The sequence below is a fragment of the Homalodisca vitripennis genome, chromosome X, assembly GCF_021130785.1.
Source record: "Homalodisca vitripennis isolate AUS2020 chromosome X, UT_GWSS_2.1, whole genome shotgun sequence".
Taxonomy (NCBI): Eukaryota; Metazoa; Arthropoda; class Insecta; order Hemiptera; family Cicadellidae; genus Homalodisca; species Homalodisca vitripennis.
The window spans coordinates 136022666-136050369 of NC_060215.1; the positions used below are offsets into that span (position 1 = coordinate 136022666).

Below are 27704 nucleotides of genomic sequence, written 5' to 3' on the forward strand. Positions count from 1 at the left end.
CTTTCGAGACCATTCATATGAAACAGGACATTTTCGCGTAGCCACAGATGTGGTCGGATTATCTATACTGGTACTACTTAGGAGTCGGTAGGTTGCTTTCGAGACCATTCATATGAAACAGGACATTTTCGCATAGCCACAGATGTGGTCGCATTATCTATACTGATACTACTTAGGAGTCGGTAGGTTGCTTTCGAGACCATTCATATGAAACAGGACATTTTCGCGTAGCCACAGATGAGGTCGGATTATCTATACTGATACTACTTAGGAGTCGGTAGGTTGCTTTCGAGACCATTCGTACGAAACAGGACATTTTCACGTAGCCACAGATGAGATCGGATTATCTATACTGATACTACTTAGGAGTCGGTAGGTTGCTTTCGAGACCATTCATATGAAACAGGACATTTTCGCGTAGCCACAGATGTGGTCGGATTATGTATACTGTTATTATTTGGCAGCTACTATTTAAGAAGAAGACACAAGATTCATTGATACTTAAATTGTACTTAAATAAAAAATGAAGTTTATTTCTATATAACGCTTAATATTGGTAAAAAGTCACTATAAAAATGCATTATAAACATTAGGACTCTATTACTAATTCTACGTTGTACCAATACTTATTGTTTTAATGAGTACTTTTACCTACGATTAACACCATTTAATCAACTTCATTATGTAATGTAAGTATAAATGTAACATTTATAAAATACTACTTTTACATGTATTAATTTTGCACAGCTTCTTTAAAATATAATTACATTTTCATGAACGAGGAAAAACAAGACCCGTATATCGAGATCGTACACATTCTAATAAGCTTAGTAATCTAGAAATTCCAGAAGAGAATTTCTTGCATACTATCAATGGCTTATTAATCTTTGCGGTTGTACTTGGATCGTATCATTGATGAGACATCAAAGGCGACAGGACAAAGATGGCTTACATCCGGCCCCTCCTGCCGACTCATCCAACAGCCAATTAGAATTTATAAATAAATACTGAGGAAATACTAATTTAATGCCTCACAAGTAAGTTTCATTAATTGTAAATGAGAATTAGTGATATATTAAACCGTTGCTTCGTTCATTCCTGTATAATAATTTTTTGTACTCTGTGTGATCAGTTATTTCCTTCCAACTAATGCGCGTATAAATCAATTGTAAGCATTGCGTTATCAATACCATGGATCTTTACTACCATAAAACAATATTGCATTGTACTTAAGACAACAAGTACAGTAAACTATTTTAGTATTACTCTACGAGTACATTTAAAAACGTTTTATGAAATATAGAGTATGTGTTTGTGAAGTTCAGCACAAACTTGCCCGAGCAAACCCGATGGCAGTCAACCGTTCCGTTCCGTTCCGGTCCGGTAAAGTGTCTACACGAAGACGTCTCAAACATTTTACGTGGAGTTTTCGTATCAGCACCTTCACAAGTTCTGTCTCTATATAATATATGATCTTTACATTCTTATTTACGAAGTTTCGTGTTTATGGTCGAGTGTATGGATGGTACGTATTGTATACAATCTTGATCTTGAATAACAAATCTTGGCGTGTCACAAACCTCAATAGTGAACACACCACAACAAAAATGGACATTTTTAGAAAGAAATTGGACTGCTCGTTGATATAACAGTAATAATGGAAACACAACAGTGAAGTTCTCTTCGAAACCAAAGTTGTTTCCTATAATTGGGATCGATAAAGACTTCATAGAGAGGCTAGGAGTAATCTTGAACACAATTCATGCAAGTTTTCTATTAATAAAGAAAGGTTTAACGAATTTGGGAAGGCTAGACCTGAACGGTATGTCAGATTATGTCCTGGTATCCCATGTCTTCTCACAATCTTCTTACGCAGGGCTCGGGCTCGGAGGTTATCAAATAAAGCTCTCTGCCAATTGGTTTGTATCCGTAGAAACAAATATTTTACGAAGATTATGGAGTTTCAATGCAAATAAAACTTCAAGGTAGGACAACATATTTTCAATTGTTCGTTATTTTCTTTGACCCCCATCTTTCCCCATCTATTTTCCAAGAAATCCCTCAAAACTACTGAGAAATAGCTAACTTCATCCTGGCTTTTTAACTGTACCTTGCAGTTTCAATTTAGATTTACAATATCAGACTATTCCAATTATTACTCTGACAAAGTCATGTTATGTTTTAATTACGACATATCTAACTTATAACAGATCACATTTATCTAGTCTGATATTTCACATAAATCAAACTATGTATGCTATCTTCACAACAATAAAAGCAAAGTTGAAGGCTGTGCAAATATTTTCGCAAATAAAAATAAATAATCTTAGACTTTAACTATGATAGTATCAAAAAGTAGGAACTAAGAGATAAAGACTGTTTGCAAAAAGTTCTTACACCTTTACTATCGACATATTTTCCCCAGAACTTTACAAACTTGATCAAATGCACGAACTTTGTTTCGTAAGACACTCCTTAACTGGCCTAGTTTATAGAGAAGGCTACGTCAACAGGATAGGGACAATCGTTTATAGAGTTATCTAGACTTTTAACACCTCTCTCCCCGTCCTAAATCCGATAAAATTAATTTAAACCGAAGTAAAACTGTGCATAGCACGAAAATATAACTGTTAACTACGAAAATATAAAGAAAATTACTGCCACAGGTAAAACAGATAGTATGCCGAAAGACGAATACAAGTTTTAAAATTCGAGCAAGAATAACGTCGTAGAAAATTTTAGAATCGTTGGTAATTTCTTTAGAAAGCGATTCTGGCACAAACTCCCTGATGGTCATTCAAAAAGTGAAAACGACTGGGGAGTATCATCTGTAATTTGCTTGACAGCATCATCTGTAATTTGCTTACCCGAAACCAAATCTGCCAAATCTGCCTTCACTGCAACTCAGATATGTTTCTCTTTTCTTCAATGATCTAAAAAAAAAACAAAATAACATTTGTAAAATTAACTAAACCGGTCATATTTTAATGCACTTAAGACACACATTATGCAAACACAGCACATCATTCCATTATACAAAGGTTCTAAAAGGATTGGGGTTCAATACGTTATTATTGATTGGGCTACAGAGTTAAAACTTTTCAAATTCAATTTGGAGTTAAAAACCATTCATATGTCCCTACCATCTCTCATCTTCGATTAGGAACGGCCCACAAGGAGTCATTAGATAATTTGAAATGTGAGCAAAGGTTGAAATCCACATCATTTTAAAGGACTGGCCAAGCAAAGAGTTATACTGCAAATCGCACTTCAAAAGGATTATTTATTTAAACATTACTGTTATTCAAAGATTTTGAAAATAATCCGGGATATTCACCTGAAAATTTTAAAGGTTGCTGTAATTACTATATTTAAAAATGTTCTGAGTGGTTTGCAACTATATAGATATAAAATCACTTATTATGAATGTTATAGGAGGTGTTCAAATTGTTTTCCCTCGACTTTAAAGGTAAATTTCAGGGTACATTGAAATTGAAGAAAAACTTTTAAAATTATGTCACGTTGTGTTCTGATCGGTCGCCACAGCTTCTGCTGGACGCTCCCCCAGCAGTTTGTGGCTGAAGCTGTCCATGATGTAACCCGCGGGTAGGAGCTTATCGTTCGCAGTATCTCACCTTTTCATATCTCTATCCCGGGAGCAGTCTCTCGCAATAAGAGAGATTTTGTAAAACCCGTTAGATATGTAGTGGGGTTTATTTTGGCCCGAGAGAAGTGCATTCCTATGTAAAATATGCGCCCCTTTCCCGATGCCAGTGACTTTTGTGAAATGACAGCGGCATCGCTAACCACCCATCCACCCATGGACACCGAGTCGACCCCATGGGAGTCCCTGCAGAGGATACCATGTCAGCCGTGCCGTGCCGAATGTGTGAGAGAGGATAAAAATCACGTCGGTGAGTCGGCATCAACCCTTACAAGCCTCTTTATCCTTAGTTCATTTGTCTCTTTTTAATTTTATATCAGTGCTCGGATCTATCCCCCCCTCAATTCTCACTATCGGTCATCGATCTTGATCATGTACCGACTTTAGGACAGCCGGGATAGTACAGTCGAATAAATTACTAAATAGGACTAAGGGCATAGTGTCTCCTGCGCATCTCTCTCTTCTACGCCTAACGCCAATCCTATTTTGTAATCAATTCAACTACAGTAATGTGCGTCTACCGCAGTCAATGTGTACAACATTTCTGAACAAGGAAATTGACTAATCACTAACTTTAGTCAAATAACGTTTGTTTCTTAAAAGCGTACGCGGTTTTTCAATTTTTTATCTAAATTTTACGGTTTATTTGAAAAAATCTTTGAATACTTATCATTTTTTAAAGAATGGACCTTTTAAAGTATGGATTGCGGCATTCTGTTTTGGGTGACCAACCTTTTAAAATGTTGTGCAAATCAACCTATGCTTGCTTTTAAAATATCTACTGAGGCCTCGTAGGAGGTAGAGTCGGCAAGAACGTAAAGAAAGGTTTTTAGCTACCAATTGAATTTGGAAAGTTTTAATCCTGTGTAGCCCAATTAATAATAAAAATATTAAACCGCCTCCATACTTTTCACACACATCCGCACACATTGTTTCACACACACACATCCGCACACATTGTTTCACTAAAAGGTTTATATTTCAAATAGACACACAGATAGTTTTAAACATTCCACCCATTTTTTAAATGACCTTAACCAAATTCTAAAAGTACAGTCATCCTTATGCATCTAATATTTTTAGAAAGGTTTTATTTTATTAGAAAATAAATGTACAGACTATATAATACTTAAAATGTTAATTATATCTAAAGTTGTACACTTTATATAAAGTGTCTCTTCTTTACTTGTAGACTGTGGAGCTATATGATATATTATCAGTTTGCAAGTCATACTGTGTCCCGTAGCGCAGCGAATGTGCTAACAATGCATACAATGGCTGGAGAGGTATTATGGTTTAAAGTGTTAATCATTGATTTTACACTATCATTTACTGCCACGTTACGCGCTCAAATAAACAGAAAAATTTCCAAGACAATAACCCAGCACCACATCAAGTAGCGGTAGTATATTTTTAGCTAATAATTTAACTAATCTGTCATTGTTTAGTTTTAGCATTTTGCATTATTTATCATGATCTGTATGATTATCTATTATTGTCAGTAATTATATTTATTTTAAAAAATAATTTATAATAATTAAATTTATTACATATTTTATTTTAGTGGTAACTCAAGGGCACAAAAGCCTTGATATTACACAAACTTAGTTAACAATTAAGTAATATTAGTTATTTATGTTTGCTTTTCAACTATATACTAGTTTCCTACGGTGACAAGTACTGTAGCGATTTTTAGAGGAGGTCCTTGGTGATCTCAAAAATAACTAAATGTGTATAAAAGTTTAGATGGGTAACATCACATACTTTTCAGTGACAATAAAAATTCATATTTGGAATTTCAAGATTTTGTAGCCATTTCAAATAAGGTAGGTTTAACATTTCTTGCCGAAAAAAGTATATGGCAAACATTTAATGGAAAAAATGTATGAGGCTGTAATTCATAAACAAACAAGTTTAAAACAATATTTTCAAGAGTAGAAACTGTTTTTAAATTTATTTTGGATTGAAAATTGCACGATAATGCAGAATTTCCAATCAAAAATTTTATAATTCACTACTTACGATAAATTGATACTTGCTTAGAACAGTAAAAAAGGTTAAGAATGTCTTATTTTACCAGGCGAAGTTAGGGTCTCTGACACAACCTGGAGACCAACGGCTAAAAGATGACTTCCGAACAACCAATGGCCGGGCAGACGGGCTGCTTGCAAGGACAGGATCAGCGGTCACCCATCCATCCAAGCAGCAGCCACGCTCGACGTGGTTTGACTCGGTCAACAACCAACAGTTAGTCTTACCTGGTGATAATGCAGTAAAGAATAACACTACGTTCAATGGTTCATTGCACTTATTAAAATATTTTTAATTTACTATTCACCTAAAAGTATAAACTGAGTGTCGGTCTGGTTATCAATATTATATTATTAAAATTATATAATTGTCAAATATATAATTAAAAAGTTATTTTATTCTGTCATTCTTGAGAGAAAACAATAGTACCGTCCAATTTTTGTGTATGTGTATTTGACATGTTAGTGACATTAAGGAGCAAAGTATAAAACACTGGATGGGAGTGCCAGCATATGCGTGTTAAATCTTTTACACTCACTCTGAATCACTACAGGAAACCTTTCTAGTGATTTCTATAGGAATTTTCTGTTGTTGTTTGTGATACCGACCATTTGAAGGAAAATGGACAGTGCATAAAAGATACGGGACGATAAAAACTTGTTAAACAAAACAACAACCTCTTCTTGGATCTTACTAAAGCAATCAATATAACGTGATATAGTTGTTTTATTTTTATCCTTGTACGTATATCATATGTTATCAATGTAACATATGATAAGTACATACATCGTATGATTCTTAAATAACTGATTAGCAATATTAGTGAACATATATATGATACTGAGTCCCTGTGTCGGTTATCTCTTCGAACTGTAACTTTCAGTGGTAATACGATTCGACGCTAAGTCACGTAACTTTTAAACACTATTCTAATCTGATATAATAGAACAACGTATTTAGAATTCCATGAATTTAGGTGTTCAAACACGGAAAATGCGTTTCGACGTTAATCCGATTCTACGCTATTACACAATTCTCGATAAACGCCCATGCGCTAAGTAAAGCCTATGCTCAACCATATCAGTCAGGTTTTGTATTAATTGTAATCATATTACACTAATATATTTATACAGTTATCTGATTTTGAGGTGCAATTTTAAAATCATTTATATACTATTATTATTATACTGTATTTTCTTTTCTAAAAATTGTAAACTTTGAACTTATGTATTTACATTTTTGCAGTAAGAAATAAAGCATTCGGGATGGGAAGGGAACTAAATAAAGAGAAATAATCTTCCTATCTGCACGGTATATGGACTATTTAATTGGCTGAGCGTTAGCGAAGCCTATTACTCTGATGGATGGAAAAATTCATTGTCAGTCTGCTTTTCTGTCCGCGATATACTGTATATAAAAACCAATTAAGGAGTGTGTTTAAATGATGCATGGACTTAATTTTATGTATGAAACATCATATTCTATCTAGGCGCATCCAAGGGAGTTGGGCTGAGGGTTAGCGCGGCCTAGTTTCCTGTAGGATATCTCGGGAACAGATTGAGTTACAAACTTGAAATTTGGCATATTTTGCTACCACTCAATGTACAGGCAAACTTCTCTTCCTGCTTGTCTTTCTGTTTTTCGTATTTCATCTCGATAACAAAATGACTTGTCTTTAAATTTTGCATGAGACTCCAGGCAAGACCGAACTCGATCTTGCCTGTCCATGGGATATATTATGTACATTTGTTCACTCCATTGTATGTACTAAACATTTTATATATATATAAACAATTTTTTAATAATTTGGTTTTCAAATCTCAACCTATAATTATGAGACAACGTAGATTTTTCATGACATTAAAGGCCTTTTATACCAGGTCTCATATATATATATATATATATATATATATATATATATATATACAAATAATCAAAATAAAAAAGAATCCAGGTACAGTATATTACTCAAAATGTATCTTGAATCGAAAAAAACATAATTTTGAGATGAAATAAAAAAACTTATATTCCAGAGTTTTTCACTAATGGAACCACTATGCGGCGGACAGCACACATTGCTTACAGTGTCGGGAATACAGAACAGCTGAACATTGTGGGAATTAGTCTATGAAGTGGAACCGACGCATATTAATGAGTGTTTTGCATCGACCCGGCTGGATCGAGTAGGCGGGTTGTAATCACAAGGAGGACAGCTCCAATCTACAATGAGTTTCCTCCACACCAAGTTGACACTGCACCTCAGAAATGGGCGCGATTATAACATGAACCACAAACAATTTAATTTATACATTATACATTTTTAATCATTAAATACACTTGTAAAACGCCAACTTAAAGAAACAAATATGTTTTGTGTAATCATGTAATGCAGTATGCTATGTCAAATTCCAAAAAGCTAATTAAACAACGTGAAATAGTAATAGATGTAGTTTTTGTATTAGGCGATTCCTTGGTCACACACAAAAAATCACCCTGGAACACCTCATGCGCACCCAATTAAATACAAAATTTACATTATAAATGCTTTGACATACTGTTACAGATTTGCTTAAATGAAACACTCGGCGAATATTGCATGCACTAAATATTTATTAATTTTAATATTTACAAACTTAAAACTAGGCTGGCTTTAAATATACAAATTGTTTATAAATCTATCACTAATCTATACTGTCACAATACCACTATTACTGTATTATCCATTTGTTACACACGAGTCCATTTAACACTGACACAGTAAATAATTATTAACACAATTCCATCTGTCACAATCACGAGTATTGCCACCAATTCTGTCACTTCACAAGTTCACTTCTGGAGCTCAACTCACTCGCTGCGTCGCGACAACTCCTTATAAGGTCATTGGTTCCAAAACTTGTCCGACGAATGGAGAAGGGTCACAGTGCCCATCCACCGCTCACGTAAGGAGGGGCGGCAGGGCCAGATAAAGAAACTGCCCCAACCCACGGGGCGCCCTCTCTCCAACAATTATCCCTTTCTATCGAAGGCTGGTCCGTTTATCTGGAACATTCTCCCACATTCTCGTAACAATACGAAACTGTTATTTATAAGCAATAAATTTTGCCACAAGTTATTAAAACCACTTTAAATTTAAAACAAAGTTATAAATCAAATACAATTAAAAATCAATCGGAATTAAAGAAATACTAACTGCTACCGATGACTCCAAACTACGGGCACTGATAAATTTAATCGAGAACGCGATTGTTAAAGAGGGCTTCCAGCATTAAAATGCAATACAAAAAGCTAAATGAAATGAAATTAAAAATGCCTTTATTAAAGAGGCGGAGTTAGGGCTATCAAGCTCGCTCTACCAGTGAACCTCATTTCATATAGTCCCTAGCAATTCTTAAGTTTATTCACTAATAAAATAACTGTCATCCAAGAAAAGCTTTTACGAAAATGCATGGTTCTAAAAGGGTAAACTTAGGGGTTGGAGATTTTGAATTCCCTCTATATCACAAAGCAATATGAATTTGGCCGTGTTAAGAAAACCTTATGTTTTTGACAGTAACATGTGTAAACGAAACCTAAATTACATTTCTGAAGCCAAAACATCGATAAAACTACACTTTATGTTACTCTACAATCTCGAAGGTTCATTATTATCAGTGACCGGTTAAATGAGTTTTAGACTGGCGTAAGGTGACAGTGAAGCAGACCGGGGATGGGTAGAGGGAACACACCTTGGAAGCAGTCAACCGCGTTGTGTGAGACGTAATACCTTACTTGAACTCACATCGAACTTTCCTGCTACGTTCTTTGTTTACTTTCTTCCTTTTAAATACGTACACATTTTCCAATACTTGTCATACACTGTCGGGATTTCACATTTTGCACGACTTGTGATTCCTTTCATCTAAAATATCCAATACAATCAATGAAATGCTTTGCACACGTCGAGTATATAAAGACGAGTCGATACATGTTAACAATCGTGGTTGCAATATACACTCGCAGTTAAATTCAGTTAATTCAATTCAAATTTAGTTCATTTTTGGAAATTTAACATATCTGAAATTTTGAAACCGGAAACGAGCAGCCTCTTGTTGTTCCAGACATTCAGACTAGCTGTTGCGGCGCCATTTAATTTCCGTATGCCTAAAAACACTGCATTGAGTCATTTCATGGTCAATTCACTGTATATTCTCATTACTACGCACAGTCTCAAATGCACGTACTGTACAAGTGTGAACGCTCAAGGAGCAATACACACGCACATACAATCAATGGTTCAAATTAGTCGTAGTGTAAACAATAATTACCCGATAGTCGCGTTTAAATGACGTTGCTTTACTTATCAGTACTATTATGTCACCTAATTTGAGACTTCAGGGTTTCTTACTTAAAAACATTATGAACTTAGCGGCGGTGCTCCCATTGTTTATTTTACCCCGCAAACAGTAATGTTGAGTTCAGCTCCATTTCAATTTCCGCTTAGTGCGGAAGGATAACATGGAACATTCGTATTAAATAAACCCTTCCCACCATATGTGTAAAAATAATATGGCTGTAATTAAATGCAACATCTACACTGAATCAATATAATATGTTGTTAAGTGAACAAAGATCGATCGTAATGCAATACCATATAAAAATTGTATGAAACTCTGCAAATCGTAACAAATACTATGGAACAGATTTTATATTTATATATTACTAACAGAGTTTTCAGAGGCCACTCGACATGCCTTAATTGTGTGTCTTACAAAATTTTACTATTATTTGTTATAACACTTGCATTGCATTTAGAGGAAGGAACCTGCACGAGCTGATTTCAGTATTCAATTACCGAGAGATTCAATAATCTGGTAGCTGTCAGACAGTTGTAGATTCGTTACTCGGCCAAGCCACTCAAGATACTCGGCTCTCCAGTGAAGTAGGCGGATCCTGTGTGCATGTACTGGTATCCAGCAGGCCGGACAGGCCGGTTACGTGGGCTTTCAGGGAATTCCTGACTGTGCTTTCGACCTGCTTCGGCGTAGCTATCACTTTCCACAACAAATACAAGTTATCTGTTTCGCACACTAAGAAATGTTTAACAAGCGTTCAACTGGGATTAACGTAACTTAATTCAACCCATTAACAATAAATTGTGTAACGGCCGGTATCGATGCAGCATGTTTAACGAGCATGAAAAAACGAGTCTGGGAAGAAAAACGCGCTGAAAAAAAACGTTATCGTCTTCACAACAATGTGCACTAACGCCCATGACGCCATTGTCAGCGAACCCTCATCATGCACTTGACAGTTCCGCATTAAGGGAATTGAAAACAATATCATTTCTGAATTATATTCTGTAGGTTTATCAAACTGCTTGTTATTTCAATTATAGTACTAAATAACTAAATGTCGCGTTAATTTACAAATCCTTGGCTACTGGCTAATAAGAAAAAAGCCTAGGTTAAGGGAATTGTTACACAGTTTAAAGAAAAAACTAGTTTTTACAGGTGTAAAATGTCATATACGAGTACGTTGTAGTTTAATTTACATGTTCATAGTAATTCTAGTGCACAATAGAAAATAAAACTCGCAATGAGGGTATATGCAATTTTTAGCTTTCAAACAACCCGTTTCTATTTCACTAAATGTGAGATAGTGCTAAGCTAACTTAGTTAATGAGTCTAAGCCTTTCCCGGAAAATCGTAGGCTTGACTTAAGCAACTCCGGAAAGCCTGTAATCCTGCTTAGGATACAATACTATTAAAACAATTATAAACAAGCGTAAAGCTGCTAGAATTGAGTGTTCGCTTATTACAATCTACAATTTATATACAAGCTCAGACCCCATAATAATCATAGCAAGTATACAACAAATGTACAACTTATGTGCTACATTTAGTATATATCTACTAGTTTTCCAGTAACGAAATGTTTTCGAGATTTTAATTTCAGAAGAAAATGTGCACGTTGTAATAAAATCCTCAATAGTAACTAAGTGACTATAGACTTTCACTATAGTTTTCCATATAAACCTGTTTTATATATGTGTGTGTGTGTGTTATTTTATTTTATTTTCCAACGGCAGCAGCCAATTTACAAAGACAAGCATAGATAGTAGAATACAGCGGAAACACGGCGGATGTCACTGAATTTTTTCGAGAATGTTAAGCTGTTCGACAAAACATATGTTATACACATGTTAAACATTTATATATATATATATATATATGTTTAACATGTGTATATATATACATATATATTTATGTATGTATGTATAACATGTATATATATATATATATATAAAACACACGAATCGCCTGTTTTGTCCAACAGACAGAGGCACACTGAACATTTTCGGATTCGAATTCAGTGTTTCAATAAACATTAAAAATTTCTTAAAAAAAAAACTAGCATAAATTTATAAAGCATACGTCATTATCGAATCATGGAAAGCGACTAATCTCATCTATGTGTGACAGAAGGAACAACATTTGAGCTATAACCTACAAAACTAACATCGTACATGATACATTCCTATGGAATGTACGTATATTTGTTACTGGCAACAAGCCAGATCTTCTGGGAAACCCTTTCTCTCCCCTAGGATAACCTACTGGCCGCACTGCGATCTTGGGTCAATGCTCCCGAACGACACGGCTGGAGGCAAACAGGTGAATCATACCCGACCTCCTGCATCTCTCTGTGTAGAAAGTGTGGTTTTTCTACACTACAACCTATCAAAGTACTACTAACACAACAGTAAATCAAATCGTTTATTTTCTGTAAATAATATACATTTGCAAAAGTTAATCCTACATTTAAAGGTATATGTCACACTGGACCAACGTCATTGACAGGGTAGAGGGTTGTATAGCTAACGTTCTCTCCTGGATTTGTGTATGGCTTCGACCGCTTGTAGCGCGGCTGATTCAGATCGTTAGGTATATGGCACACCGGAACCACGTTATTGACAAGGTAGAGGGTTGTATAGGGAAAGTTCTCTCCTGAACTTCAGTGAGGATTTCGACCGCTTGTAGCGGCTTATTCAGATCGTTAAGTATCGTCACGCCGGAACCACGTTATTGACAAGGTGAGGGTTGTATAACCAAAGTTCTCTCCTGGACTTCAGTAAGGCTCTCGACCGCTTGTAGCGCGGCTGATTCAGATCGTTAGGTATATGGCACACCGGAACCACGTTATTGACAAGGTAGAGGGTTGTATAGGGAAAGTTCTCTCCTGGACTTCAGTGAGGATTTCGACCGCTTGTAGCGGCTTATTCAGATCGTTAAGTATCGTCACGCCGGAACCACGTTATTGACAAGGTGAGGGTTGTATAACCAAAGTTCTCTCCTGGACTTCAGTAAGGCTCTCGACCGCTTGTAGCGCGGCTGATTCAGATCGTTAGGTATATGGCACACCGGAACCACGTTATTGACAAGGTAGAGGGTTGTATAGGGAAAGTTCTCTCCTGGACTTCAGTGAGGATTTCGACCGCTTGTAGCGGCTTATTCAGATCGCTAAGTATCGTCACGCCGGAACCACGTTATTGACAAGGTGAGGGTTGTATAACCAAAGTTCTCTCCTGGACTTCAGTAAGGCTCTCGACCGCTTGTAGCGCGGTTTATTCAGATCGTTAGGTATATGGCACACCGGAACCACGTTATTGACAAGGTGAGGGTTGTATAACCAAAGTTCTCTCCTGGACTTCAGTAAGGCTCTCGACCGCTTGTAGCGCGGTTTATTCAGATCGTTAGGTATATGGCACACCGGAACCACGTTATTGACAAGGTGAGGGTTGTATAACCAAAGTTCTCTCCTGGACTTCAGTAAGGCTCTCGACCGCTTGTAGCGCGGTTTATTCAGATCGTTAAGTATCGTCACGCCGGAACCACGTTATTGACAAGGTGAGGGTTGTATAACCAAAGTTCTCTCCTGGACTTCAGTAAGGCTCTCGACCGCTTGTAGCGCGGTTTATTCAGATCGTTAGGTATATGGCACACCGGAACCACGTTATTGACAAGGTGAGGGTTGTATAACCAAAGTTCTCTCCTGGACTTCAGTAAGGCTCTCGACCGCTTGTAGCGCGGTTTATTCAGATCGTTAAGTATCGTCACGCCGGAACCACGTTATTGACAAGGTGAGGGTTGTATAACCAAAGTTCTCTCCTGGACTTCAGTAAGGCTCTCGACCGCTTGTAGCGCGGTTTATTCAGATCGTTAGGTATATGGCACACCGGAACCACGTTATTGACAAGGTGAGGGTTGTATAACCAAAGTTCTCTCCTGGACTTCAGTAAGGCTCTCGACCGCTTGTAGCGCGGTTTATTCAGATCGTTAGGGATTGACAACAGAGAGGCGGACTCGGTCGAGAGCACTCGAGAAACGATAAACAATTCCGTCTGCGAATAACGGAACACTTCACAAAGTACAATCTGAACTGTTCCCGAGTACCTGGAGGCGTACCTACCCAGTCTATCTTTGAGCTAGTGCTTTACTACACTTCAACTAATGACTTTCCACGATACCTGGATGAATGCCAATTATACTGAATTTATTCTCGTGAACAGGTGAATCATACCCGACCTCCTGCATCTCTCTGTGTAGAAAGTGTGGTTTTTCTACACTACAACCTATCAAAGTACTACTAACACAACAGTAAATCAAATCGTTTATTTTCTGTAAATAATATACATTTGCAAAAGTTAATCCTACATTTAAAGGTATATGTCACACTGGACCAACGTCATTGACAGGGTAGAGGGTTGTATAGCTAACGTTCTCTCCTGGATTTGTGTATGGCTTCGACCGCTTGTAGCGCGGCTGATTCAGATCGTTAGGTATATGGCACACCGGAACCACGTTATTGACAAGGTAGAGGGTTGTATAGGGAAAGTTCTCTCCTGAACTTCAGTGAGGATTTCGACCGCTTGTAGCGGCTTATTCAGATCGTTAAGTATCGTCACGCCGGAACCACGTTATTGACAAGGTGAGGGTTGTATAACCAAAGTTCTCTCCTGGACTTCAGTAAGGCTCTCGACCGCTTGTAGCGCGGCTGATTCAGATCGTTAGGTATATGGCACACCGGAACCACGTTATTGACAAGGTAGAGGGTTGTATAGGGAAAGTTCTCTCCTGGACTTCAGTGAGGATTTCGACCGCTTGTAGCGGCTTATTCAGATCGTTAAGTATCGTCACGCCGGAACCACGTTATTGACAAGGTGAGGGTTGTATAACCAAAGTTCTCTCCTGGACTTCAGTAAGGCTCTCGACCGCTTGTAGCGCGGCTGATTCAGATCGTTAGGTATATGGCACACCGGAACCACGTTATTGACAAGGTAGAGGGTTGTATAGGGAAAGTTCTCTCCTGGACTTCAGTGAGGATTTCGACCGCTTGTAGCGGCTTATTCAGATCGCTAAGTATCGTCACGCCGGAACCACGTTATTGACAAGGTGAGGGTTGTATAACCAAAGTTCTCTCCTGGACTTCAGTAAGGCTCTCGACCGCTTGTAGCGCGGTTTATTCAGATCGTTAGGTATATGGCACACCGGAACCACGTTATTGACAAGGTGAGGGTTGTATAACCAAAGTTCTCTCCTGGACTTCAGTAAGGCTCTCGACCGCTTGTAGCGCGGTTTATTCAGATCGTTAGGTATATGGCACACCGGAACCACGTTATTGACAAGGTGAGGGTTGTATAACCAAAGTTCTCTCCTGGACTTCAGTAAGGCTCTCGACCGCTTGTAGCGCGGTTTATTCAGATCGTTAAGTATCGTCACGCCGGAACCACGTTATTGACAAGGTGAGGGTTGTATAACCAAAGTTCTCTCCTGGACTTCAGTAAGGCTCTCGACCGCTTGTAGCGCGGTTTATTCAGATCGTTAGGTATATGGCACACCGGAACCACGTTATTGACAAGGTGAGGGTTGTATAACCAAAGTTCTCTCCTGGACTTCAGTAAGGCTCTCGACCGCTTGTAGCGCGGTTTATTCAGATCGTTAAGTATCGTCACGCCGGAACCACGTTATTGACAAGGTGAGGGTTGTATAACCAAAGTTCTCTCCTGGACTTCAGTAAGGCTCTCGACCGCTTGTAGCGCGGTTTATTCAGATCGTTAGGTATATGGCACACCGGAACCACGTTATTGACAAGGTGAGGGTTGTATAACCAAAGTTCTCTCCTGGACTTCAGTAAGGCTCTCGACCGCTTGTAGCGCGGTTTATTCAGATCGTTAGGGATTGACAACAGAGAGGCGGACTCGGTCGAGAGCACTCGAGAAACGATAAACAATTCCGTCTGCGAATAACGGAACACTTCACAAAGTACAATCTGAACTGTTCCCGAGTACCTGGAGGCGTACCTACCCAGTCTATCTTTGAGCTAGTGCTTTACTACACTTCAACTAATGACTTTCCACGATACCTGGATGAATGCCAATTATACTGAATTTATTCTCGCTGATAAAAACAAAGAACAACTTGATGTCAATGCACATACAGGTGAAAGGTAGTGATAGTAGTTGGTAAATCAATGCTGCCATAAAAAGCGCAACGCGTAAAAGGTGTAAACTAGAGCAATACGGCAACTGGTCGTCAATGACCCGCAAACCAACAGATATCTCACATAGGTAAATGCGATACAACTGTCATGCTGATAAACTCTGCTGAAAAACTTAACTCTTATCTTTTAGCAATACATGTATGGTTAAAACGGCATGTCAGTTTTCTACAAATGTACAAAGATTATTAACATAAACCCCACTCATTTACTGCACTTACTGGATTGAGGACACAAGACAGCTGCAAGAGACTCTTTAGGGAATTTAAAATCCTGTCTGCGTCTTTGAAACAATCTTACATTCAGTAACACCTGTTAAGACTCGGAAACTATTACTAATGAAATACATAAACTTTACTCTTGAAACGCACCTAACCTTAAGAGGAAGGACATACTAAAAGGGAGTAGTATATTTCAATGCTATTTCAGACATGCTGAAGAAAACGCCTGAAGAACTCTTTCAAAAACTTATTTCCCCAGGTTCTCTTTTTATACAACACGAAAGCTTGTGAACTTGAACACTAATGGTGATGACAACTTTGAATAAAGTTTGTTTTATGAATAAAGAATAAAGTCTAAAGCATCAATTGATTTATTCTTGTTGACCCCTCGACCCCACTAATAGTTCTTAGGACTTTTACGATATGTATTTTTGAGGAAGCTACTGGTTTTAGAGACGAACCTATGACAGTACTCTATCACCATGCAGTGGTACATTTGAAACTATGGTAGTCTTTTATAATAGCTGAACTTTAATAGAGTCCACAGCATAGTAAATTTAATGCTAAACATAAAAGACAGTTTAAAGAAGTTTTAGATTTCAACCACAATCCTCTATAATTTTTATTAATGCATTCCTCCAATGAGTTTTTCTTAGTTATCAGACAAATAACTGTTGTAAAAATGGTTGTTTCTCGGTTATACTCGACTCTTGCAAAATTGGTCAGTCAATTCCGAGTTGTTATAATTTTGTATTGATGTACATTTGATGTTGAAATAAATTCATTTATTCTTTGATATAACCTGGTGCGTCATTGGATTTGCCTTGACGATGCCTACATATTTTGTATTTTGACTTCTTCTAAACTTGTTGGTTAAAAAATTCAACTTTGAAAATTTTAAACCGCCACCATTTTGAAAATAACAAGTTTAGAAAGTAAATATTTTGCATGTTTGTGTAACTCAGTATGATAAAGGTTTCTGATGAGTGGCACGAATGTATCTAAACCTTTCACGACATAATATTTTTTTTCCAAAACACACATACAGACAGCATCTAAAATAAATCAGGTGGGACACCTGTAATCATGTATTATTTTTTAGTTCTTTATCTCCTGAAAACAAATTAAAGTTTGATAAAATTGTTGCGAGACACCAAACATATTTGCCAATCTTTATTAAGGGCAATATTAAAATATCAAATAACCAAAGGGCAATGTTAAACAATCTAAAATTATATATCAGATGGTTTTACATTCATGTCACGTCTAAAACAACAAATGTACTGAACGCATGGGCAGCTGTGGGCTTCTGCTACTTGAAACTAATACCCGATAATTGTTACACCACAGCGCGCTTTAAACACGTATATAACAACAAGTATGAATATACAATCTAAATATTTACAAATGAGGTTTATTTGGATAAAGTTATCACGGGGATTTCCCCATCTCGGTGCATCCTTAAGGGGCCTCTTAAACTGTCACTTGTCAATAAAAACCGTCAACTCGCTACTGTGCATTTTACCGTAGGAGGTACAACACTGTTTATTAATTCGACATGGAACGGCTGTGACCCCGGCGAGGTGTATCACGGTCACTAATTGTACCTTATCGCGCCACTGTGGGGACCACCACGGTATCGCAGTTCGCGCTATGTAACACTCCCATCAATGACGTAGTACGCGGTTGATAACAGTGCTACCACAATCCACTGATATCAGTCACGGGCTAAGTGCAAATGTCGCCTCGACAACTGGTAACCTACCGCACTTCACATACAACAACCTTCAGATTACGGTTTACGCGGGATAGGATATGTTTCGTGTGAACATTCTTCAAATAAACGTAGATTACACTTATGTTAAACTTAGCTCGGCTACAGCGGTCAACAAAAACATTTTACCTGAGAATGTCGTGTGGAAGTTATAACTGATCTGCCTCAAGCATCACCTTATGTTACACTTAGCTCGGCTACAGCGGTTAACAACGAGATTTTACCGGAGAATTTCATGTGGAAGTTATAACTGATCTGCCTCAAGCAACACGATGAATGGTTTCAAACTGACTAACGCGTTTGTTCATAAAAAATAAAGAGTAAAATCCGCTCCTCTATATGCTCTAAATGCATTTTGGATACTTTTTGTGGATAATGATATTATTCTAGATAGCTTACATTTTAAAAATGTTATACGAAAATTAGCTCTAAAACTAATACATTTCGGAGAACAAACTGTATTTTATATAAAGCAATAACCTAAAAATATGCAATGGACTGTATACACATCGGATGCATTGGTAATTAAATTAGACTGAACATTCAACGTCTATTAAATTGTTCACAGATTAAATAAAAGTAATAAAATATGCAAACTGTTCATGAATAAGTTTTAAATGTACGCATTCCATACAGCACAACCCGTATACTCGTATATTATCCTGCAATAAATTAGGGAGAACACATATTCGCCTCATATTATAAATAAATAAATGCTATAATTATATTTTTTAAACCGACGAACACTTTTGACAGTATATCCAACATGTTAACAAACAATATGAAGGAACAAAAGATAAACCCATTAGTGTTCATTACGAACCCTTCATTGAGATGAGTTTTATCTGAAATTTGTAAAGTGAAATCGTATACCGATTATAATAAATTCTAATATGGAATTGTACGATAAAGCAATTATATAGAACGCTTCCTAGTTTTACGTGAATGAGTTCACAACCAATTCCAGTACAAGTGTTCTGTTCAATTCTGTTAGGCAAAATTGGTCTGTGTCAGCCGAGAAGTCAAATCTCACGACCTTTGACCTTAAGTATTTAATAGTTGCGCATTATAATAGTAATTTAGCTCATACCTCATTGTAAATAGTAACTTTAATGTGCTATACAGTCAATGATAAAGCAATTAAGTTGTTAAAGTTTTATTTACAATGATTAAACACAGAAGTCATGTTTTCACATGCTTCACCTTTCGGATGAAGCAGTTTTTATTTTATTTATTAATGTTTCTGCTTAAAACTAATTAATTCGGGGTTGTTGTAGCCGGGTCCGCAAAGTCTTGATTTCGTGTTGCCAAAACCTTTTTGTGGAGCTAAGATTCGTGGTACCAAAACCTTTTTGTGGTGCTAAGATTCGGGGTGCCAAAACCTTTTTGTGGAACTAAGATTCGTGGCGCCAACCTTTCGTGGTTTCACCCTTCGTTCATTCTGCTGGAAAGCGAACCACAATAAAGGACGCTCAGCGATCGAGCGGAGAGATTAGAATTATCCAGCTAAGGGCAATGTTTCTAATTAAAAATTATTGGAGAACTTTGCGACATTACAGAGAAAGTGTTCCTGCTTAGGAATAAGGTTAAGATTAGGACTATGTTTGAAATAATTAAATCAGAACGTGTAATCAGATCAGAAAGTCAATCAACGTCTAAGCATAGTATATACTTTATATTCAGTGTCGTACAATAAATTATCATTACAAGCCCTGAAAGGAGTTTATTTAATTAGTGTACACTTCGTTATATGCGTTAAAGAATCAGTGAGAAAACTGAAAATTATGTACCTATATTTCTAATATTGGTTGACTGCTTAACGCAAACTAAAAACTCAAAGTTAAATTCTTTAGAAAGATGCCGATATTTTCAACTCCATGTCTTTACTCATACGTAGCAATTATCTATACAAAATTTAGTCACTGGCGCATCGTGAATATAACATAAGACAAAATTATGAAATTCCTGTATTTAGATTTCATTTTATAATTACAGCTAAATCGCCACATGTTGCTGGGGAAACCAACTTTAACAGATTCAAGCCGTAAGTAAAGAATCTGAAAATGAAAAGGCATTCAAGAGCGCTCTCAGAACATTTCATGGACAGGGTCGCTTCTATACTTTGCAAGATTAATTACGGCTTTAATTTAACGACACGATCTCCTTGCTTTTAAATAACTGTATATTTTTCACACATATAATGTCCTACTTATATTTTTTTTAGTAGACTTGAGTTATTCGCTTAAAATTTATTTTTAGATTCATATCTAATATTAACGAAAATAATTGAAATACTATCAAGAAGCTCTAGGTGATTGTTGTACGTCTTCTTTTGTTAAACCAACAATAAAGTTATCAAATTTAATTGATTCAGAAATGGGAATCATTTTCAGTCTTTGGTTCTCAGTACCGCGAAAGATCAGTTACAAAAACATAAATCCCGTAAGCAGGCGTACGAAATACATAAGTCCCTCCTTATCATAAACCGACGAGCGCTCGATACGTAACAATCGCATCTTCCGATCGATATGGCAATAATAAGGGATGCTCGGGCCAAACCAGGGGTCTTGGGGGACCACACAATGGTAGTAGTGCTTTACGTTACAAAAGGATTACAGTATTGTTTTCATTTACAGATATGTTTTTTTTTTCGGGATGACATTTACAGCATACAACCCTCAGATCATGAAGCACTGCAAGCTACAGCACAGCCATTGGCAATCAGTTGTTGAACAGAAGTCCGTAGTCATTCAGTAAATATCGATATATCGGTTAAGCTTTTGCTACGGCAGCCCGACCCAAAACACTCCGATGGTGGCGTTTCAGTCCCCCCCTCTACATCCCGGGCCCAACATTGTCATTGTTACGTGTGAAAAAAATTACTGACCCGTCTCAGCATCAGGGAACAGCTGATGGTCAGCAGCGCTATGGCAACATCGCCTCAAATGTCATCACGTCATCGGGCTATCTTGGCTCTATACTGGATAGTACAATATACAATCTTTTTTTTTTGGGGGGGGGGGGGGCGCAATCATTGATCGCCCAACAGGAATAAAAACAAAATCCGACTCCTTTTTCATTCACGACTTTTGTCTTCTTTCAAAAACACGAGTGGAGCCTATCTTTTACGTTTCCACAGATGCCATAATGTTCAATTTTCTTAAGGAGGATGTCATGATTGAGAGGGGCAAATTCTCTTAACAAAAAGAATACATAATTCCTCCTCTCTAGTGGCTGTAAAACTGTTATGATACAATTTTAAATTGCAAGTCAGTGAGAATTTTAAAATGTGTCAAAGAAATTCGACAATTTTTCAAAGCTCTTTACCAGGCTGAGAGGATAGAAATTGGTCTTATATGGCATGTCCAATATTCTATTCTGGTTAAACAAGGACTTTGTTTTGTCATATCTCAAACTATCAAAGAATACTTCTTGATTTAATGAATAATTTATTATCTCAGTTAATGGGTTTTATATTAAATTAGCAGAAAATTGAATCAGGATGGGGAGTCATCCAAACTAGAAGAATTTGTTTTCGAGGTACATGAAGCATTTGAAGAACACATAAAATGTGTTATATCTGGTTAATAAAACATTGCATAGCAAAAATTAAATTAGGGTAGTAAGGGCTAAATATTTATGTAACACAAAGGAGATTTCGCTAAAAGTTTTTCCTCCTTCCCTACAAGATGTGTGATTTTTTTGACTCGCTATTATTCAATATCCTGGATTTTAACTTGAAATGGTTGTAATTTTGTACTGATAAAAGTCTAGCTTGTACTGAAAAGCCCCTCAATTTCACTGTTCACCCACTTTCATCCTTTTAAAGGACTGAAACACATTTACAATCTACTTTTGAATAAATCTCAAAATAGTTGATTTTTGAGATCAACCAAAAAGTACAGTTTTATACAAAAAAACCTGTGATCTGAGTTTGGCTTTTCTAGGTGCAGTTTGGCTTTAAAAAGTGAATAGTCTCACCCTTAAAAGGCTAAATAAGGTTGATGGTTATCAACCAAGCCCAAGGGATGTCAAGCTGGTTAAAATATTAGACACTTAAAACAACTTATCAGACATATACACAATAAATAAACCAGCACAAGCAATTGATATAGAAGACTGAAAATCACAATTTTGTCTCTTTTATCTTATTGACACTGATATGAATGAGTATTATTTAAATGTTGGTTATAAAAACAAATTTGTGTATATAAAAGTGTGTAAAACTAAAAAGCGACCTATGAAAAAATATTTCATTGCACGTTCATCTCTTTTAATACTCCCATTCCCAAATTTTGACCTCAATCAAAACTGAAAAATTATTTTCTTTCTTGAAGTGAATGTTTTTGTTAGTTGAACGATATTGGAGATATAGTGAAGAATTGTTTCAGTGACATACTAAAAGTACATTTTACTATGTAAACGCTAACATTCTCATACAAATTGTACAGCCGTGGACTCCAAAAATTAAGGATTGGGATGGTTCCCAAGGATGACAGATCTTAAATTTCACAAAAAACAAAATCAATGTTCACAAGATTCAATACTCAGAGCTCCTGTTCCTTGTGATCTATATAAATGAGGTGTGTTCAAAAAGTATCCAACTTAATATGGAAAAAGCTTATATATTCATCAACACGTTTTAACAAACGATATCCTTTAAAACAATCCCCTTGAGGCTCCAAACACGTACAAATATTCCTGCTACTTTTAGAAGCAATTCTTAAAGGCCTTTTTCAGAAAGGACTTCAATTCAGTTATCACATTTGCATTCATGTTTCCTGGTCTCAAATGAGGACCCTTTGATGAGGATCTTCGAGTGAGGGAACAACTAGAAATCACATGGCACCACATCAACGGAGTAGGGAAGCCTAACGTCACACAGGGATGTTGTGTTTTGCTGCAAACTTTTTTTAAAGTGGTAGTAATGCACTAGTGCTTTGTCTTGATGAAGCTGCCAAGATTTGTGCTTTGTTGTCCTCAAATCAGGATGTTTACACTGCACTACATCACATGGGTGATGTATAACTTCTAAGTAGTACACTTTAGTGATCGTCAGATGCATACTCATGAGATAAAACACACTCAGCTTGACCTTAATTTTGTTTTGGACCTGACCTGCTTTTTTCGGACAAGACTATTTTGCGTGACTGCACTTTGCATTTTGGGTCATACCCATACACCCACGATTCATTGCCTGTTATGCCATGTTTAAGAAAATTAGGGTCATTCTATGTACTTTCTAACATACCCTGAATAATTTTAAGCCACAACTGCTTTTGTCCTGCGGACAAATTTTTTGATGCTTACAGTTAGTTCAGTGACAGTAACAAATTGACCCTCCATTACTAAAACACAAACTTGATTGATAACTTCATCATTTCAACTTGTTGCTAGTCTTTCTAAATGAAGTACACTGTCCATTGGATGTAACAAAAATGTGATGAGCGCTCAGACAGAGTTTGGCGTTTAGCTGCCTGAAGCCAATTCACACAATGTCAAGGTCACGTGGATACTCATCAGCTTGTGCAAACACGCTATAGTTGACTGCAAATATATGCCTGTGACATACCTCACTACAGTCATTTCCTAGCAAAACAAAAATTAAGACTGATATATTTACAGTCAACAGAACACTTTTTGTACAACAAATACAATAGAAAGATTTGTTCAAGAACAGAGATGACACGATCCTGGTCACAAAAGCATAAACAATTTGAAGTTTTTGGGACTGAAGAATCATTGCTCAGTCATTGCAAAGAAAGAATTAGACTTAACCATAGATATACAAAACTTATATGCCAAAACAATTATCAATAACAAAGAGTTCACTGGTGACAGGGAACTTCATATTTTCAACAGGCAAAACAGATGACAGGGGGTGGGGGGAGATGATTGGACAATGCGTTCAATCAAAGAGAACAGTAGTTGGCCAAAATTTGGAGTAGCCTACACAGACATTTTTAGATTCATCCTTAACGTTATCCCTGCAATACTACTATATCAGGCAAGAAATATAGTATTTATTTCCTAAGGTATAAATAACATTGTACACAATCTGCGATACACCACCGGTGGGCATTATTTGTAAAAGAACTTGACAGCGATATAATGACAGCTAGTCAACAAACTGTTAAGTACCCAATAGCTAAAGACAACATAATATGTTAAAAGCTGCTATCAGTCATTTGTGGTTGTTTTTTACTGATGTTACCTAAAATAATCCAAAAACATCCTTTAACAATTTCTTAAAAGAGTATACTTTTATTTCAATAATAAATTATGTTCACCACTCACAAACTATTTTTGTAAAAAAAACAATAAAAACATTTCCGAAACTCTGAATTCCTTTGAATTGTACTAATTATAGTTCAAGGTGAGTTTATAATATTTTTTTGGTCTCTCAGGCACTTGTTATCAGAACCTTTTGAATTTTGGCCAAAGGCATTAGTATCAGCTTTAAATATTGTTTCCTTCTTCAAAACTTTTTTTTTATTTTCAGGGCTGTCGGCATATTAATTATTTTCTGTTGGATAGTTCTCAACAATTATTGGGCTAACTAACTTAAATTTTTTGATATTTTTCATGACGATCAGGCAGTCAAGATAGAAAGTAAGAAACATAAAAATTATAGCCTACCATTTGTTCGCTTTTTCCGAACGATAGCGAAAAGTTTTCGCTTTATCACTGACATGGCACAGAATCAAATTAGTTCTCTGCATGATGGCAAGTACATATAATACATATTATAGATGGAAAGAATTGTAAATTTATCATTAACTTATAAACTTAATTAATCAATTTGACTTTAATAAAAATTTTAAACTCTTAAGAGTTTGTAGCACTAAAAATGTCTGAGCTTGATTTAGAGGTGTCAGTGAAATTAACGGCCAGAGTTGCCAACCGTAATATCAACATTATTAACATATTCTGCTCATCCTTCTGAACAAAACTATCTATGGTTTTAGGGGGTGTAAATCACAAAAACTATGCTTTTTAATACGAAAATTGAAGTTACCTTTAGTGGTTATATTTGTGTATTGTACTTAGTGGTATCCATGTTTTCAGCATTGTTGCACCCCATAGTTACTGTGAATTTCATGTGGTCAGAACAGCTCAGTACACCACCAATAATCATCCCATGTGGTAGCCTACACTGCCGTGGCATGTTGACTCTAATACCCTCAGTTAAATGGAAGTGATTTATGTGTTTGAGTATGGATTACGAGAGCAGTTAAATTATTATGAAATTAATTAATTCCTTTGGTAAATGGTCATCGTCTTTTTTAAGAGCGAGAGTATGAGTTTGTCATGTAATAAAGTGTTATTTTAATTCAGGAAATGATGTTTTTACGTGATCGGAATTTAGTAAGTGATTTAAAAGAAGATTGTAGGCTACGTATATATAACATTTTTTATGGTAATTTAAAAGTTTAATAATGCAAATATCGTTATTACACCTTTACTATTTTTCTCCTGAACAAAACAATATAAAGTTTGAGGGGAAGAAAATTAACAAATAAATTTAGTTGTAAAACTACTTTTCTTACAAATTAATTGGAAGTTATGGTTAGGTGAATTTACAATATTTTTTTTTATTTTGTCAAGTTGTGTTTCCTAGCTCACAGAATTGGGAGGAAGCATTTATGATCAGGTGATCTAGAATTTGATCTATTAATGAGGTATCAAGATATGTTTTTCACTTCTCGCTATCAGCACGAACTGGTGGTTACCCTCACTAATGGCCGGAAGCACTCATGTTACCCAGATATTAAGTTTTAAAGAAAAACGTTGTTTATTTGGGTCGAAATCCCAAATTGCAGTGTATTATTGTTATTTTACGTATCCAAAGACAGTGCAAATCAACGTCAGCAGCAAACAATACGAGGTTGACTCGCGGCACAGCTAAACTACATGATAACCAACGCTGATGTAGAACAAGGAAATACTACTCTGCATGAGAAAAGTAGTTCCACTAATAATGTTCTGTAACTTCATTATTTGTCATTTCCTCCCCTTGAAGACCTATGTTGTTTTGTTCCTTAGAACGACAGCAATAGGTTAATAATTAGAAATTGTATTTTGCCATTCCGGCGGTTAATTTCAGATTTACCAATTTACATACGTCAAAGGATGTTTCTCTTTTGTGATAGCTAGGGAATTTGTGATTGGTACTTTCTTGTGCCAAATCATTTAACACAATCTTATCATAGGAATGTACAGATCACAAATTTTCCTGGCTTTGGTGTAGCGCTACACAACTGGCAGAAGAAGAAAAGCATCCCTCGAGATAGTACCGATCAGTAAAATAATAAAAATCCTAGGTTCTGATCACAAATTGTCTGAGAGTTTTCTATATTAGTGGACTATTTGGGATATAACCTAAGCTTCAAATATGTTGAAAGTGGTTATAAATTTTAATGGTTTTAGATAGTTTTACATAATTATGCAAAGTAAATGTTATCAGTAAACTAAGGTCTACCTAAAACTGTATTCTTGAATTTATAATAAATGATAACACAGGAGGCTGAAGTATAACTAGTAACATAACCTCAATTCATTGTGTGCTGCTATTTCATGAGCCAAATTTGTAATGAATACTTGAATATCATTTATCAACTAACTTATATTGAGGTAATGAATTTAGTGTAGTTAAATACATAAAATCTACTTACTGTGGAAGATTCAATGAAACCAGTTCTCTGATAGGCCTAGTTCGTTGTTGGAAATATTCTATCTTGAAGGAACCAATGCAGAATTTAAATTGAAAGCCACATTACCTATAATATATGAATAACTAATTATATACACTCCGAGTACAAATTACCGAAACAGTTATGCAATACCAAAACTAATAATAATTGCACTATAACAGTAAGACGTCCAACAATCAAAACAACAAATCCTAACCAAAAACTACTTGTCAACTGCTGATTAGTGATTATTACTCCAATCCTGCTTTTAGTTCTGCTAGTGCTTTACGAGACGACCGAATTGTGATTGTAATAACCGAACAAGCAACAGTTGGTTATTTATAATGAACCTATTATTCGGTTATTTGTGTTTAAATCGATTAAATATATATATATATATATATATATATATATATATATATATATATATATATATATATATATATATATATATATATATATATATATATATTAAGAGAACGGCAAACTTCATATAAATTAGTCGCTTATTCGTATGAGCAACCCTAATATTCAATATCAACCAAACTTTTATTTAGACAAGGCAGCTTTCTCTAAGTGAATTCGCAGGAGAAAGACAGCATTTAACTAATCTCAGATCTGAACTGAATACCTATATAAAAAGGGCGAGAAGAACATAACCGTAATATACCGTAACAGTACACCTTAAATAATAAGCATTTAGTAAAAAATGACAAAACAACACTTTGTATTTATTATAAGAATGTTAATTGTTTGAGAACAAAGCCTAACGAACTGATTGA

General features: G+C 36.0%; 1 protein-coding gene across 2 annotated transcripts in view; it reads right to left on the reverse strand.

Moving 5' to 3' along the window:
* Positions 1-27184, reverse strand: part of LOC124369872 — an 85850-nt gene extending 58666 nt beyond the window's left edge. The window contains exons 1-2 of one of the 2 annotated variants that reach the window (XM_046828006.1): positions 26905-27184; positions 2868-2933 (exon numbers count right to left, since the gene is read on the reverse strand). The gene's annotated coding sequence lies outside the window, so the exon portion shown is untranslated. The remainder of the gene's footprint in view (positions 1-2867; positions 2934-26904) is intronic. The other variant, XM_046828007.1, reaches the window with a different exon arrangement.
* Positions 27185-27704: the final 520 nt, after the last annotated feature.